This window comes from Ambystoma mexicanum, chromosome 10, assembly GCF_040938575.1.
Source record: "Ambystoma mexicanum isolate Mex_15411 chromosome 10, UKY_AmexF1_1, whole genome shotgun sequence".
Classification (NCBI taxonomy): Eukaryota; Metazoa; Chordata; class Amphibia; order Caudata; family Ambystomatidae; genus Ambystoma; species Ambystoma mexicanum.
In genome coordinates, this window is record NC_090932.1 from 1,001,307,763 (window position 1) to 1,001,325,603 (window position 17,841).

Sequence of the window (17,841 nt, forward strand, 5' to 3'; positions counted from 1 at the left end):
CGTGTAATGAGGCCCTAAGTGTCTGATTTGTATGTTCTGACCGGTATGGATCCTATCAAGCACCCACCAAAGAATGTCATCTGGGGTGTGGTGATTGGCCAGAAAATGTGGGACCAATGGGGAGGTAAGATTCTTGCATCGGATTCTGGAGCGGTGCTCCGAGATGCGAGTCCCAACTTTGCGCATAGTTTGTCCCACGTAGCGAAGGCCACAAGGGCATTCGATACAATATATAACTTGATTGCTCTTGCAGTTGGATAAGTTGCTTAAAGTCCACTGTTGGGTACCGATACTGAATGTTAGTATTTTCTTAGTGGTATTTTCTTGTACACACTGAACAAGATCCACAGGGATAGTGACCTGTGCTCTTACGTAAATTCCAAAGGCAGTGCGTGGTGGAGGTCTGGTAAACGAAGAGTGAACCAAGTATGGCCTAATATTTTTTGCTTTCTTAAAGGCGAATCTGGATATGGGTTCATCAATCAGTTGTAATCTGACTATTGGCCAGTACTTTTTGATAACTTTTTTGAGATTAAAGGTGTTAGGGCCGTGTGTGACCACACATGTGAGTCTTTCATTTTTCTGTGTATCTAATTCAGGACTTGGTGTTAGCAGGGAATCTCTATTCGTAAATCTGGCTCGTTTAGAAGCAGTATTAACCAGTCTTGTGGGGTAACCGCGTGAGCGTAATCTTATACCAAGTGCTTTGGTATTAGCATAGAAATCATCAAGGTGGGTACAGTTCCTTCTGATCCTCAGAAATTAGCCATAGGGAAGGTTTTGTTTTATGTGTTGTGGATGATCACTCTGGCAGTGCAGAAGGGTGTTGCGATCAGTGGATTTCCTGAAAAGGTTGCCGGCAAGTTTATTTTCCAAGCATGAAATCTCAAGGCCTAGGAAGTGTATCAATATTGTACTATGTTCCATTGTGAATTGAATATTGTTATTGCAGGTGTTAAGCCAGGTTAGAAACTTTTGGAGGGATGTGACATCTCCTGTCCAAATAAAGATAATGTCATCGATGTACCGATGCCAATGGGAGATATTAGCCTCCCATTGGTTGATCTGGTTGTAGATAAATTGGTCCTCGAATGAGGCCATGAATAGAATGGCTAGACTCGGAGCAAAAGTCGCCCCCATAGCTGTACCTTTAATTTGAAGAAAGAACTGGTTGTCAAAAGTAAAGAAGTTCTTGTTAAGGGCAAAAGTTAACAGTTCAATGATGAACTCTGGCGGGAATCGGTATGATCCTGGTCGGGCATATTCACGAATAAGATGTTCATATGCACAGTCAGTTGCTTTATCCTCTTGTATGGAGGTATATAATGCCTTGATATCCATAGTCACCAGGATTTGTTGGGAACTATTGAACGGCAAATTTTCAAAAACCTGGATAGTATGCATGGTATCCCTGAGATATGATCTAATTTTGCTACTCAGGGGTTTAAGAAAGTGATCAATAAATTGACCTAATGGTTCCAAAATGGAGCCGCAACCTGAGACTATGGGTCTCCCCGGTGGGTCTTCTATACTTTTGTGAATTTTGGGGAGAGCATATAGGCATGGTATACGATTCGATGTTGTGGTCAGGAAACTGGATTCTTTATCAGTAATCCAATCTCTATCCCGAGCGTAGGTGACCATTTCGGAGATTTTGATTTTCATAGCTCCGGTGGGATCCTTCGTAAGTGTTTGATAACTGGCTCAGTCATTCAATAAAGTCATGACCATGCCAGTATATTGATCAGTTGTCATAAGGACAATGCCGCCCCCCCTTGTCGGCCGGTTTGATTATCATGTCCCTGTTACTTGATAGGTCTTTCAAAGCTTGTCTCTCACCCTTAGGTTATGCTGAAGTGTATGTTTGTTCCACTTCAATTGTCTAATGTCTCTCAACACACATTTCTCAAACGTGAGTAGATCATCAGGTATTTGACTGTCTGTAGGTGTGAAGGATGATTGGGGATGCAAACCCGTATTGGGATCAATCTCTTGTTCAGTATGGTCTTGAAAGAAAACCGGGAGTCTTAAGTTGCAAAAAATCGGGGAATCTCAGTTTCTGTCCTATACCAGTCTGTGTCACTGGTAGGAACGAAAGAGAGGCCTTTGGCTAAAAGAGAAATTTGACATGGAGTCAAATGAAAATTGCCCAGATTGTAAATGGGTAACTGGTTGTTATCAGGGGTTTGATCTACCGTCTCTGTCTCCTTGGACGTCTCTGTTGTCCCTGGTAGGGTGCGTTCCAAGGTGGGGGACCCCATCCTCCTCCTTGTCCTCCTCTGCCTAAAAAAGGGAACGGTGGTGGATACGGGCCCTGATATTGTGGTTGACCAAAATGGTACCCCTGAAAGGTCGGAAAGTTCTGTTGAGAGCCTCCACTGGAGGAACCAGAGCTACTTGATCCTGAGAAGTTGACTCTGTTTTGTCTGCCCCCAGGCAAAGATTGAGATCCCCCTCCCTGTTTCCTAAGGGAATCAATGTAGCCTTCCGCCATGTAAGGATATATGATTTCCGTCTTGAAATCTTTAATATACTTGTTCAACTTGTTGGTTTTCTTGGTCAATGTGTTGACCTTGAATTGTTCGAATTGCTTATTGATATTAGAGAGTTGTACCTCTATATCAGTAAGTAAAGTATTGCTCTTAAATTTCATTTCTTCTACATCTAAGGTTTTTTGTAAATCAGTACTAATTCGCTGTGCAGTGGTAATAGTCAACACCATAAGGTCTCGACTGCACTTTGTGGCGATGCAGCTAAAGCCGGTGGTGTATTCTTTATCTTCTAGAAACAATCTAGGTTCATTGCGCACTATTAATCCATTCGGTATAATGCTTTTTTTCAACTATTCCCGGAGGAAATCCCTGTGGAGTTCGGTGCGGAAGGTCTTCTTTTTAAGTTTTAACAGATCATCAGCGGTGCTCGATGAAGTAGAGGGCTGGTTGGGTTCTGGTGGGTCAAAGAAGGAAGGGTCTAGGGTTAGCTCAATTGTTTCCTCCTCAGAATAGCTTAAGGTTGCATTTTCGGCCATGTCCGCCAAAAAAACACACCTGGAACCTAATGGCTTACAGACACGTGCAGGTAAAGGGGCCCATGCAGAACTGGAACCAATAGGGGAACAGAGAGATCTAATGTAAAGGAAGACAGAGCAAAGAGGACATAGAGAGATGCTTTTCTAAAGGGAGCATAAGTGTGGCTTATTTGTAGGAAATTAGGTGAAACCCCAAAGCTAGAAAGAATTTTGGGGAACCCGACCACTAAACTACCGGGGTTGTCAAATAACATACATACAGAAGAGAGGGCCACTCTGTAGCCACAGTGGTCTGCCCCGGGGGTGACATACCATTTAACCGCACTGGTTATCAGTGTTGCATGCAATTGTGTGTACTAAGACACTCCTTGAATACAAACATAAGAATTTTTTGAGATTGATAATAAAACTTTATATCAAAAAGGTGATGCATATAATAAAATCCAACATATAAGAACATATACAATCAAATAACATACATTTCATATTTGTGGATAGTGTATAGAAACCTTCAAACAATCAACATAAGAAATAGTACATGAAAGAAAAACATAAAACAATTCTCAATATTGACAAAAAGCCCTTTATTTGTCACTGGGATACTTGATTTAAACTGAAAACAAGAAATAGGTCCAACTACAAATCTATTTCAATTAATGCTGAAAGTGTTCTTGCTGAAAATTTCAAAAAGTAAGGCAAGTAAGTATTCTTTTGCAATTATAATAAATTCCCAAGAACAAAGTTATTATTGGTCGGGATAGGGTCTGCCAACACTGCAGGGGGAACAAACAAACAAAATGGGTTGAGGGTGCTTCAAACAAGTAACCCAGGCCCATCGGTGGACAATGCCACTTAAGCAACAAGGTCCTAGTTAACCAAAATGTTCTGTAAAGGACCTTGTATCCCCTCTGGTTGAAGAAAGCGTTTCGGCGGGACAGAATCAGTAAAAAATACTCTTCATGTTGAAAGAAAGTACTCCGCCTTCATCAGGGCGATAATTAGCAGGACCCTGCATTAGTGAAAGGGGAGAAAGGAAGAAAAATGGTAAAGGGAAAAAGAGGGATAAGTAATCAGAAGTAATAAGGATATGAAATCAATCAGGAGTGAAAATTAATCTGTACAGTAAAATCTGCATGCAAAAGATGAAGTGATCTTTATGTCAGACATCGACCCTAGTCGTGTCTGCGATATTTCTCATAGCCACATACAAAAAGAACCCATACAAAAGGGAATCCTCTGGTAAAATACTGATGGACTTCCCCCCAAATGGGCAGAAAGAATGATGATGGCATTGGGTCCCCTTTTGGAAGAGTAGTGCATGAGTCCCCATGGCTATACCCGCCAGTCAGGAAGCCAAGGTCCATGTGGAAGAGGCAGGACAGGCTAGAGGGATGTTGAATCACTTACCTAAGGTGGGTAGTCTAGATATGAGCCATATGAGGCTTAGTGGTAGAGGTGTATGGAGTATACACTTATTTCTGAGACAAAGGAGTAGAGAAAAATACACTGGAAACTCGTGGTGGTTCAGTTGTCATCATCATAGAGCAGACAGAACGTCTGGAACCTAAAGGAGGGATGTAGCCGTGTATGTGTACGGCTAGAAAAAAGGGTCAATGGAAAAGGGGATGGTGTACAATAGGAAGAGCTTGCCAGGATAAATGGTTTACCTGAAGTGTGTCTTCTCATGGAGACGTAAGGAGAAGAGAAGAAGGAATGGCCAGTTCTTGAGTGGCAGAAGACATCTGTGTCCATGCAGCGGTAGTCGTGGACAGAGACCACAATTAGTGGGTTATTTTCGTCGCGGGAGTCCCAATGCGCGATGCTGCAAGGGAGGCCAACAAGGAATGGTGAAAGAATAGAAAAGATATTCTAAAAAAGTGTTTAAGTAATGCGGGAGGGGCAAGAGAATCTCTCAAATCAATTTCTGTCAGATCTGATTTAGCAAGTACATTCTGTGCCAACTTCATGAAATTATTAAGGGCTGCGCAAGATTGTTCATATCTAATATCAGCTCATATGTTAAAAATAAAAAATTGGGAGAATTTAATATTTTCCTATACATGAGAAGAAATTCCCAATGTACATGTGATTGCGAAGAGTTCAGCCCATCTCTGCATGAATGATAGAGATAGGCACATCCTGGGGTAAATTAAGAACTCGTCTCCAGAGAATACTTTCAATTTTGTCCTATGAAACTGAATTAGAGTAAGTTTCCACTCTGTATGGTAAATACAGCACAATGTTGGCCTTGTAAAACCTTCAAACAAGAAAGATCGATAACCGACAAAATTTGATGTCGATTTTCGTCATTTCGTAAACCAGGGCCAAAGATTAATCTAACAAGTTAGTTTTTCTGGATATTGCTGTTGATTTATATTGTATCATGATCCCTACGTATTTCCAGTTTGGTACAACATCGAATACTGAGTCGTGTACAGACCATTTATGTTTGGGCTTTTTGGTGCCGGTTCTATTGTATATTAGGGCCTTGGTCTTAGCTGAATTAATTTTAAGAACCAAACTACTCATGTAATGGGACAAAGTATTCAGTAATCTTTGAAGACCAATAGGCGTTTGGTTGATTAATGCTATGGCATTGGCATAAACCAAGTGCCAAATTTTGACCTGCACCAGCTTAGGTGGAAAGGACTTACATCCAGCCAATATAGGGGTCGATTCATGGAAATAATGTGCACTGAAAATTCCCGCGCAGAGGTGCCAAAACGTGCGAATCGCAGTAAAAGTGCGAAAATCGCAGTGTAAGGGCGAAAATCGCAGGGAAACCAGCGCACATCGATTCATGGAAGTGCGTGCGTGAGAAAAACATTGGATGTGCGCTAAAAATGTGCGCCGCGCACGCCGGCGCACAGGTCATCCAGCAGCGTGCGCCACGGCCACTGCGAAATCGCACATAGCGCGGCGCACATCACAAAAGTAGGCGTAACACGGGACGTAACACTCGGAATGGGGAACAACGCGTGAAAATATGGGCATCACGGGGGAAGTACAGGAGGCAAGTGCGCGGAGCGCCCACACGCTCGCCTACAACCCGTATTCATGGAATCGAATAGGGCAAACCAGCGCACGGTCAAAGACGCGCACAGGGCAAAACAAGTACGCCACAAGAAAGCAGGCGGTAGCGCCCCTGCGACTGAATAAAATGTGCGCCAAAATGTGCACTAACAAAAAGCACCCATATACAGCCATGATGAATGGGCCATACAGTGGCCCTCTAGGACAAATGAGGTGCAAAGGGGCACCGACAAACACGGACACCCGCTGTGTGAAAAATAGCGTGTGCGCGTGTTCCTGGGTGCGCGGGAAGTTCCACACGCGATTGGCCTGGGTACGTGTACTTCGGGGTGCGCGGGAAGTTCCACATGCGATTAGCCTGGGTACGTGTACTACGGGGTGTGCGGGAAGTTCCACACGCGATTGGCCTGGGTACGTGTACTTCGGGGTGCGGGGGAAGTTCCACACGCGATTGGCCTGGGTACGTGTATTCCGAGGTGCGCGGGAAGACTCACACGCGATTTCAGCAGGGTACGTGTATTTCGGTGGTGGCGGGGAATGCTACACGTGATTTGGCCATGTGGGTGCTCCCAGGTGTTCCCTCTACACCCTCCACAGCCCCTGCAGGCAGCCCACACCACGGGGTACTACCCTGCACCCCTGCTCATGTCCCACAGGCAACCCATCCACCATGGCTATGCCCACCAGCCAACCCACATGTCACCTTGCACTACTGATCACCAACACATGTCTCCCATCACCCCCACCCCCCAGCCAGCAGGGGCAGCCTCCACCAGGCCCCCACTCATGTCCAACTCATGTCTCCCTGCACCCCCACCCCCAGCCACCATGGGCAGCCTCCACCAGGCCCCCACTCACGTCTACCACCACCCCCACCCCCCAGCCACCAGGGGCAGCCTCCACCAGGCCCCCACCCATGTCTACCACCACCCCCACCCCCCAGCAGTGCAGGGGCAGCCTCCACCAGGCCCCCACTCATGTCTACCACCACCCCCACCCCCCAGCAGTGCAGGGGCAGCCTCCACCAGGCCCCCACTCATGTCCCCTATTTCCCCCACCCCCCAGCAGTGCAGGGGCAGCCTCCACCAGGCCCCCACTCACATCTACCACCACCTCCACACCCAGCCACCAGGGGCAGCCTCCACCAGGCCCCCACCCATGTCTACCACCACCCCCCCAGCAGTGCAGGGGCAGCCTCCACCAGGCCCCCACTCATGTCCCCCTGCACCCCCACCCCCCAGGGGCAGCCTCCACCAGGCCCCCACTCATGTCTCCCATCACCCCCACCCCCCAGCAGTGCAGGGGCAGCCTCCACCAGGCCCCCACTCATGTCTACCACCACCCCCACCCCCCCAGCCACCAGGGGCAGCCTCCACCAGGCCCCCACCCATGTCTACCACCACCCCCACCCCCCAGCAGTGCAGGGGCAGCCTCCACCAGGCCCCCACTCATGTCCCCTATCACCCCCACCCCCAGCCACCAGGGGCAGCCTCCACCAGGCCCCCACTCATGTCTCCCATCACCCCCACCCCCCAGCCATCAGGGGCAGCCTCCACCAGGCCCCCACCCATGTCTACCACCACCCCCACCCCCCAGCAGTGCATGGGCAGCCTCCACCAGGCCCCCACTCATGGCTCCCATCACCCCCACCCCCCAGCAGTGCAGGGGCAGCCTCCACCAGGACCCCACCCATGTCTACCACCACCCCCACCCCCCAGCAGTGCAGGGGCAGCCTCCACCAGGCCCCCACCCATGTCTACCACCACCCCCACCCCCCAGCAGTGCAGGGGCAGCCTCCACCAGGCCCCCACTCATGTCCCCTATCACCCCCAACCCCCAGCCACCAGGGGCAGCCTCCACCAGGCCCCCACTCATGTCTCCCATCACCCCCACCCCCCAGCCACCAGGGGCAGCCTCCACCAGGCCCCCACTCATGTCTCCCATCACCCCCACCCCCCAGCCACCAAGGGCAGCCTCCACCAGGCCCCCACTCATGTCTCCCATCACCCCCACCCCCAGCCACCAGGGGCAGCCTCCACCAGGCCCCCACTCATGTCTCCCATCACCCCCACCCCCAGCCACCAGGGGCAGCCTCCACCAGGCCCCCACCCATGTCTACCACCACCCCCACCCCCCAACAGTGCAGGGGCAGCCTCCACCAGGCCCCCACTCATGTCTACCACCCCCCACCCCCCAGCAGTGCAGGGGCAGCCTCCACCAGGCCCCCACTCATGTCTACCACCACCCCCACCCCCCAGCCACCAGGGGCAGCCTCCACCAGGCCCCCACTCATGTCTCCCATCACCCCCACCACCCGGCAGTGCAGGGGCAGCCTCCACCAGGCCCACACTCATGTCTACCACCACCCCCACCCCCCAGCCACCAGGGGCAGCCTCCACCAGGCCCCCACCCATGTCTACCACCACCCCCACCCCCCAGCAGTGCAGGGGCAGCCTCCACCAGGCCCCACTCATGTCCCCTATCACCCCCACCCCCCAGCCACCAGGGGCAGCCTCCACCAGGCCCCCACTCATGTCCCCTATCACCCCCAGCCCCCAGCCACCAGGGGCAGCCTCCACCAGGCCCCCACTAATGTCTCCCATCACCCCCACCCCCCAGCAGTGCAGGGGCAGCCTCCACCAGGCCCCCACTCATGTCTACCACCACCCCACCCCCAGCCACCAGGGGCAGCCTCCACCAGGCCCCCACCCATGTCTACCACCACCCCCACCCCCCAGCAGTGCAGGGGCAGCCTCCACCAGGCCCCACTCATGTCCCCTATCACCCCCACCCCCCAGCCACCAGGGGCAGCCTCCACCAGGCCCCCACTCATGTCTCCCATCACCCCCACCCCCCAGCCACCAGGGGCAGCCTGCACCAGGCCCCCACCCATGTCTACCACCACCCCCACCCCCCAGCAGTGCAGGGGCAGCCTCCACCAGGCTCCAATCATGTCTCCCATCACCCCCATCCCCCAGCCTCGCGATTGGCCTGGGTACATGTACTACGGGGTGTGTGGGAAGTTCCACCCGCGATTGGCCTGGGTACGTGTACTACGGGGTGCGCGGGAGGTTCCACATGCGATTGGCCTGGGTACGTGTACTTCGGGGTGCGCGTGAACTTCCACACGCGATTGGCCTGGGTACGTGTACTACAGGGTGCGCGGGAGGTTCCACACGCGACTGGGCCTGTGAGAGTGGGGTACATGTATTCCTGGGTTGGGCGGGAATATTTACCCGCGACTGGGCCTGGGAGAGCGTGCTACGTGTATTCCTGGGGTGGGCAGGAAGATTCACACGTTCGCCTACGACGTGCCGAAAAATAAATGCTCCAATCCTGAAACACGTACGCCAGCATGAAGCAGGCGTACGTCGACCCGCGCAGCATAAAAGTGCGTGCAAACAACAAACAAGCTCATACGCCAGGATGAATATACCGTTCCTAGCAGCAGTGGCCGTGGGTTACCAAAGGAGGAGGAGGATAGTGAGGGCCCGAATTTTCACTCCCAGAACCAGCCTTTTTGAGATGCCTGATGACCAGGTGTATGGGAGGTACAGGTTTCCACCACACATAATACTGGACCTGGTCAGTGAGTGGGAGGATGACCTCACATCACCCACCCTGTGCTCCCAAGCACTCAGCCCCCTGGAGAAGGTCCTCAATGTACTGCACTTCTTGGCCACAGGATCATTTCAGCGGACAAGTGCCATAGTGGGTGGGGTGTCACAGGCCACGCAGTCACGCTGCCTACACCAGGTCTTGAACATCATCACTGCACGCCCATCAGTCCGTAGGCACATATACCTGCCCAGGACACCTGCAGAAAGGCAGGCTGCCACCCTCGATTTCTACGGTGTGGCACAATTCCCAAAAGTGCTAGGTGCCATTGACTGCACCCATGTGGCACTATGTCCCCCCAGGGCATCTGAGCACATCTATAGGAACCGCAAGCACTGGCATTCCATCAACGTGCAGGTAGTATGTAATGCTAAGGGAATCATCACCTCAGTATATGCCAAATATCCAGGGTCCACCCACGACAGCTTCATTTACCGAATGTCTACCCTAAGCTGGGACCTAGAAGCTGGGCGGCATGGCGATACATGGCTGCTTGGTGAGTATGAATGCCACTGCACAAGCATGCATGTCAGATGCAGAGTTATGTCACTACCCCACTAATGATACCCATCAGCTCCTCACCAGGGGACAGTGCCTACCCTTTGAGCACCCACATGATGACGCCAATTCGGAACCCCATCACGCCTCCAGAGGTAAGATACAACACAGCCCATATTGCAACCTGGGGCATAGTGGAGCGCACATTCGGAGTGCTCAAGTCACGCTTTCGCTCCCTTGACCGTTCTGGTGGGCAGCTGTTATATGCGCCCCCAGTAGTGTGCAGGATCATAGTGGCAGCATGTGTCCTGCACAATGTTGCAACACGCCGAAGCGTGGCTGTGGACATGGTGGTGCCCCCACATCCCCAACCACATGCACGCCAGCTGCGCATGGGAGGGGAGAGGGCACAGGGTGAGGCAGCCCGTACGCAGCTGGTGGCTAATTACTTCACATAGAAATCACACCCCAGTGGAGTGCACACAGGCCTGGCACATACCAGCTGATAAGCAAAGATGACTCGACCTGACAATTAAGACGAACAAAGGGACAGTCAACTGTCAGAACCATAGCAGCCTGAGATTGTTCATGTGGAAGTGTCACAATGTGTGCATCCCTGCCTACACAAACATCACCAATGCAGTGTCATCAAAAGACACTTCCATGCTGCAGAAATGAATACCCACTCGCAAAATACTACATGAAAACAGTGCCATGTCACCCAACCCCTCCCCGGCACGGCCACACAACACACCATGGCATGTCATGCAATGTGAGAGGAAAGAAATTAATCCCCACAACATGCCCCAAGTGTCACCAGCTACAGTGTCCTAATGGAAACATGTTCACACATGAAATGCTTACAGTAATGCAGGACCTACAACCCACATTACCAAATACTTACCAAGAATACCAATCACCTACACAACCTCCAACCTACCTTAAACATGACATTACAGACTTAAAAATTTGCTAGCCTCACTACCTGATGATGACAGCCCTCCGAACACTTCCAAGTATACAGTGTTAGCGCCACGCAAGAGTGTAGGTGCACTGCTTACAACATGGACTCCAGTTCCAAGGTGGACCGCATTGTGAAGACATGAGGAATGGACCTGCAAATTAGGAGGATGAGATGGATGCAGAGGCACATATCAATACACCATGCAGTGTACAATACAACAACAATATGCACTATGAATGTATACACAGTATTGACTACAGACTGCCCACACAGCTCTTAGGAGTCCAATATCACCATGTACGTCAATGTCACTTGGGCACACCCTTTGCAAGCCCATGGAAACGGGAAGCAGGAGGGGTGTGTGTGACAAAAACCCAAGCATCTGAACCAAATCCATGACAAGCCTGCATGTGCCCAGCCACAATGCAGCGTATGCCCACGGGAGCCACACAAGGCAACACACTGTCCCAAAAAAAATAAAAAAATAAAAATAAAAAAATAAAAATGGCCATTAATGGGCCCGGGGGGGGGTGGGGGAGGCCACCCAGGAGGTCCGAGGACAGGGTGCACACCAAAACCCACCTGTGTGGATCTTGCGGAAAAAAAAACACCTCCATGGGCTCATGGCCTACACGGCTAGCCTATTGTGGGAGTATCACTGCTGTCGCTCTCCTCACCCTCTGCAGCTGCATCAGGAGGTGGTGGCACTATGGGAGGCAGCCCACGCAAAGCCCTAGTCTGTTCCTCCATGGCTGCAAGCATGCGGGTGTGGTAGGTCTCGTTCTGGAGGATAAGTGTGCAGAGGTCCTCATGCAACAACTCACGGGATGCCCGGACCTCCGCCCTAGTTGCTTGCATCTCAGCTGAGAGCGTACGGGTGAGACGCTCCAGCTGCTGTTCTGTCCTTCTGTTTGTTGAAGCCTCAAGCTCAACAAGAGTCATCCTGAGGTGAAAGAGTTCCACCCTCAGGGCTTCCCTGTGGCCCTGGGACTCTATGGAGATGGCTTTCTGCAGAGTCGCCAGTGCCGCCCGCCTGTCCCTGTCGGACGCCAACATGTCCTCCCTGTGTGACTGGCAGATGGAGTTGGTTGCCTGCTGTAGTCGCTCCATCAGCCTTTCGGGGGGGGCAATGGAAGTGGCCACCCTATCCATGGCCTGAGCCATCATCTCTGATGATGCTGCCTGTTGGGTTGCCATACAGTATATGGATTGCTCCCATGCGGTATTGCCAGGTGGCGTACGGCCACCACGTCGGCGGGCACCACACCTGTCTGGGGCAAGGCGAACTGCGCCTTGCTGTGCCGGCACTGCCTGAGGCTGCAGGACTGCATTCCCCCTCTGATCTGCTGGCCCAGGAACAGGACCAGATGTCGCGGAGTGTGACTCTGCATCCGTAACCACCAAAGACGTACCTGCCAACACTGACATCCCCATTGAGGGTTCTAACCCTGGTGCAGGTGGGTCGGACAGAACAGAATCCATCCCAGGAACACTCACCTGCGACGGCACATAGATCTCATCATCCGAATCGACACCTGAATACAGCTCGGGGGAGGTGCAGCCAGAGACACCCCTTGAGAGCACGACCTGCAGCAGTTGTGGGTTCTCACCCACCACCACACCACGTCCCTCACTGGTGGTCGGTCGGCCCTCAGACCCCTCCTGGGTCTGCACCATCTCCACAACCCCAGCAGTATCAAGTGCGTCATCCCCTGCAAAGACATAAAAGAAAACAAATGGAAAAAGGCATTAGCACTATGGCACACAATTAGGGCTGACAGGCTACAGAAACAGTACTTGATTGACACATGTCCCACATGACTAAAACCCTCCCATGCATGCACCGTCACTGCATGTGATGGGGAGGCAGATGGCACACATTGATGACACCAAGATGGAAGATGAAAACATTTGCTGCATGCTGTCTAGCAGTGGCATCACACATTGGCCAGTGATTGGCAGGTCAAATACACATGCCATCACACAGATGGTATGTACCCTAGCCATGAAGTGAAGAGGGAGAGGAGGTCACCAATTGTTCATTCAGTCCAGTTTGCTCATATAATTGATTTTTTTCATTGAAATGGTTCAAATGTTTAACCTGCAGCTGCCAGTCCAAAATGGTCCTATAGCACAGGGACATGTCTAAACTAATCATGTCCAGGAAACTAAGCCAGTCCACTGTACCATAGCCATGTCATACATGTGACAATAGGACTGAGAAATCCCGAGTAAAAGTGGTGGTATGCAAACAATCTGCCTGAATAAACAGAGGTAAATAAGCAACAATGTTGTGGCAAGATGACACTCCAAGGGCAACTGGCGTGGTGTTGGGCTGGATGTCTAATGTTGGCAGAAGGGATGCTGCTATACCCAAATTCTGGTGCCAAGAATGGATAGGAAGAGGCACATGGGTGACCCGAACCACTCAGGCACACACACACTCACCTGGCACCCAAACAGAAGCCCTCCCACACACACCATGCACATGGATGACACACACATGCATGTGCACTCACCGGACAATGCCTCGTAATCGGCCAGTTCTCCCACGCCTTGGATCTGTTCCTCTGTGACGTAGGTCCCAGCAACCTGCTCATGTGGAGTGAGTTCTATGTTGTCTGCTGGAGACCCACCTCCAGTCACTAGAGTTGCGGCATGACTTGAGGCCAGCTTATTCTTTGCCCTGCGCTTCAGGTCATTCCAGCGCTTGTAGCATTCATTAGCTGTGCGTCTCACGATTCCAAGGGCACTTATGATGTCCGCAATGGTCTGCCAGTGTGCCTGACGTTGTGCAGGTGCGGTCTTGGATCCTGCAACAATCACCATTTCGCGGTCATGTGCGGACACATACTCTACAAGTGCATTCAGTTTGGCCTCATTGCAGCTGGGCTTCCTTGACGGGCCGGACTGTGTAGCCGTCTCTGGGGCATCAGCCTCTACTGGACGAGCACTCTTCCTCTTCCGCTTGGAAGGTGGTGGGGATCCTGAGTGTCCTATGCTGCTCTGGACACTAGGGGCAGGAGCGTGGGATTGCACACTCAGCATGGGAGTTGGTGCAGGCATTAGCTCAAGTGTGATGGTGTCAGGGGGAATGACAGCATGATGGACTTGGACCGACACTGTCCTGGCTGGGTGTGTGAGAGGTGGGGTGGATGGAGCCGCAGCTGCCCCTGCAGCCTCCACAGCCTGCCTACGTGGGGCAGCAGATGACCTAGCTGCCCCTGATCCACGTGGCCTGATGACACCAACGTTCACCGGCGCACGTGGCCTAGACCTGCTGACCTGGAAGTCAGCCATGGAGTCACCCTGTGCCAGGTCTGGTTCCACAGTGGGCTGGTCCAACAAGGGCTGAGCATGGATGGTGTCAGCCACGTTAACCTCAACCAGGGGGGGGCATGGGTGTCCCTGACTGCTCCTCCACACATGGGGGGCCAGGGGCACCCTGCAAGTCACGGCCACGTCCCCTACTGGATCCACCACAGCCACCACTTGGGGCTCGGCCACCTTTGCCACCCTTACGGCTTGGTCGCCTCCCAGCCATGGCACTGATGTTATTGTGCGTATGGGAGTCGATGTGAACTATTGTCCTGGGCAATTGGGGGTCAAAGGGGTTGGGTACCAGATGGTAATCGTACCCTAGTGCTCTAGCAAGGCTGTATGTCACCCTGGGGAAAGATGACGGGTCACGCAACGGACAGGCACCCCTAAAAAGGGAAGTAAGGCGCACGCAACCCCTCCTAGACCACGTGCGTGGAAAAATAAACCTGCACTACGCTGTGGCACCCAGAAACACAAGAATGAACGTATGCGTGTCACACGCAGCCTAGAATGACCTCTGAAGGGGTACGTGACACACGGGGCAAGCAGAGATGTTAAATACATGCGCGACTCACCGTCTGCCAGGAACAAAAGCGTGAAAAATATGCACGTGTGCGCGTTGGCAACACCCCCGCCAAAAGAAGAATTGTACACTGTCTGAGGAGACAGGACAACAGTAGAAGGGAACGCTGTTTGAGGAAACAGGCCCAGGAAAAAGAGGAAAAGAGAAAAAGCTGTCAGAGGTAACAGGGAGTACGAACTGGAAACGCCGTGAAGTAAATCGCGTGTGAACCGACAAGAAGTACAGATTTCACCCACTCGCTCTCCACGAAAAGCACGTACAAGGAAATGGCGTTCTACACGTACCTTTTATACACACATCACAGACGCGCATACGCGATGAGGCCATTTCCACCAATTACGCGCTTTGACACTCGGACGTGTATCTCTTCATTTTTACACGCGCCATTCTCTACGGATATGCGCGTGACGTCACAGCTGCGCATGGTGGCCTTTCGGCCAATGAAATCGCATATGCGAGCACACGTGGTAAAACTGTATGTCCGAGTGTCATCGCGTGTAATCGGAGGGAATTGAGCGTACACGCGATTGGCCTGGGTACGTGTATTTCTGGGGTGCGCAGGAAGTTTCACACGCGATTGGTGGAAATCCACGCGTGCTCTGTCATCACGTGTAATGAGGGAAACACCCGTGCGCGTCACGTCACAGACGCGCTTATGCGCTAAGGGCCTTTGGTCCAATGAAATCGCATATGCGTGCTGACGTGCATACCCGCTAAGGGCCTTTCCTCGATTTACACGCAGATGTGCAGGATTTTCACGTGCCAAATCACTCCGTATCAAGCTGGCCACGCGTAAGCACACGGAAGACCATGCTCCTGCCCAGAAGGCCGAATTACTGCCCCCAGAGCCCCGAGCACACTCCCACCTGCCATCTGCTGCTGCCTGACTGCCTGCTGCCCACGTGCCCTGCCATTTGCTGCCTGCACATCAGCCAGGGGTGCTGTTGCTGTGACCACCCCTGCTGGAAACGAAGACTCCCGACTGGGATTCCATCGCTCCACAGCCTAGCCCCAGGACCCAGTTGCCCACCCACTCCTGCCTCTGGGGTTGTCATGTCGGGCACTGCAACATCTGGCACCACTGACAACCCCCGGCCAGAGAGGCAGAGGGGCACCAGCTTCAGTGCCGGGGAAGTTGGTGTGGTGGTGGAGCAAGTCCTGGTGCAGTATGATGCCCTCTACGGAAGTGTGCGCGCCGACAAGGAAGGACGGACTCAGATCTGGACGGACATCGTGACTGCCATCAACACGGAGTGGGTGGCAGTCCGCGACTTCCAACATGTCAAGAAGCGCTGGGAGGACTTCAGGTCCAGGACCCTGAACAAGGCCTGGCGCCTCTTGAAGGCAGAGGATGCTAAGGGGCGCCGGGGCCACTTGTCGGAAGATCAGATGAGGGTCCTGGAACGCAAATCCCCAGCGCTCCACGTCCAGGTCCTTGAGAGGCAGTCCCGTCTGGAGTCGAGCGGTAAGTGTACATGCATCATGATTGTAAGCTGTGCGTGTGGTGATGTGCCAGTAGTGTGCCGGTTGCACATCTGTTTGTATGGGGCCGAGTATGGGTGGGGGTGTACAGGACCGTGAGGCTAACACATGCGAGGGCTGTCATGTGTGAGACATGGATGGTGCTTGTGTGTGTAGGCTTGCATGCCAAATGCAGTTGTGTGGGCACACATGTTTGGATGAATGTGTATGTAAGTGGGCATGTTCGTGATGTCACGCATGTATGTTGTTTTCAGCTGCATGTATCAGCACTGTGTACATGTGCATGTGTGTGTATTTGACAAGGGTGCAACAGTGAGGCAACATGGCTTGCGTTGACAGAGGGATGTGGAAGCCTGATTGGCAGATGTGACATGGATGCCCATCGGAACACTGCGACAGTTGGCTGAGGTGTACACATGCATTCAAGTGTGGTGGTGTGCCTGCATGTGTAGTGCACTCCCTGTGTTGCATGTGATGTCTGGCTCACCTTTGCCTGCTCATGCTGTTGTATGTGTATGGATGGTGCTGGCAGTTGCGATTTGGCTGTGGTATGGCTCATGTGTGCAAGTTGAAATGACATGTGTGTTGCCGATTGTGATGCCATGTCTGAGGTTTGCCAATGCCACTCATGTGCAACTGTCATGTGTGTATGTGTCCATTGTACAGTGTCCTGATGCCTGTGTTTTATTTCTCCCTGTCTGTAGCGTCAACTGATGAGGAGGGCGGAGAAGGTGCTGTGGAGCACAGCAGTGGGGATCGCACCGCCAGCCGGAGACGCAAGGCCCGGCTCCCCTCCCAGGTTGTGATCTCGTCGGGGAGTGAGGAGTCTGGTGCCGCGTCCCAGGCCGCAGCTGCCGGGGGAAGGTCCAAGAGGCGGAGGTCGGAGTTGGACTCCTCGGCAGCAGAAGGGGCAGCTGGTACCCCACAGGGCCCAACGGGGGAAGATGGCACGGAGTCATCCAGGTTGGTGGGGGGTTTGGTGGAGGAGGAGGCCGTGCAAGCAACAGCAACAGAGACGGGGTCTGGAGGTGGGGATTCCACTGGTGTTAGTGGTGCAGTGCAGGACCAGGGACAGGAGGCAGCACAGGTCGCCGCGGAGGTGCCTGTGTGCAATCCTGTCCCTGATCCTGTCACTGCATCATCTTGCACCAGCAGGGATGCCTACGTCCAGACCCGTTTTCAGGCAGGGGATGAGCTAACGACAACTGGCCTTCCTCTGCCTGCGGACATGGCTATCCGGGTCCGGGTTGAGCTTTTCATGACTGGTGTGGCGTTGCGTCAACGGGCCATGCGAGGTGACCTGCAGTCTTTTCA

General features: G+C 52.5%; 1 long non-coding RNA gene across 1 annotated transcript in view; it reads right to left on the bottom strand.

The window, feature by feature from the left end:
- Positions 1–3,675: 3,675 nt before the first annotated feature.
- The window catches only part of LOC138493267 (uncharacterized), a 75,485-nt gene continuing 61,319 nt past the window's right edge, over positions 3,676–17,841 (bottom strand). The window contains exons 2-3 of the long non-coding RNA XR_011276341.1: positions 4,696–4,850; positions 3,676–4,037 (exon numbers count right to left, since the gene is read on the bottom strand). This is a non-coding gene — a long non-coding RNA (uncharacterized lncRNA). The remainder of the gene's footprint in view (positions 4,038–4,695; positions 4,851–17,841) is intronic.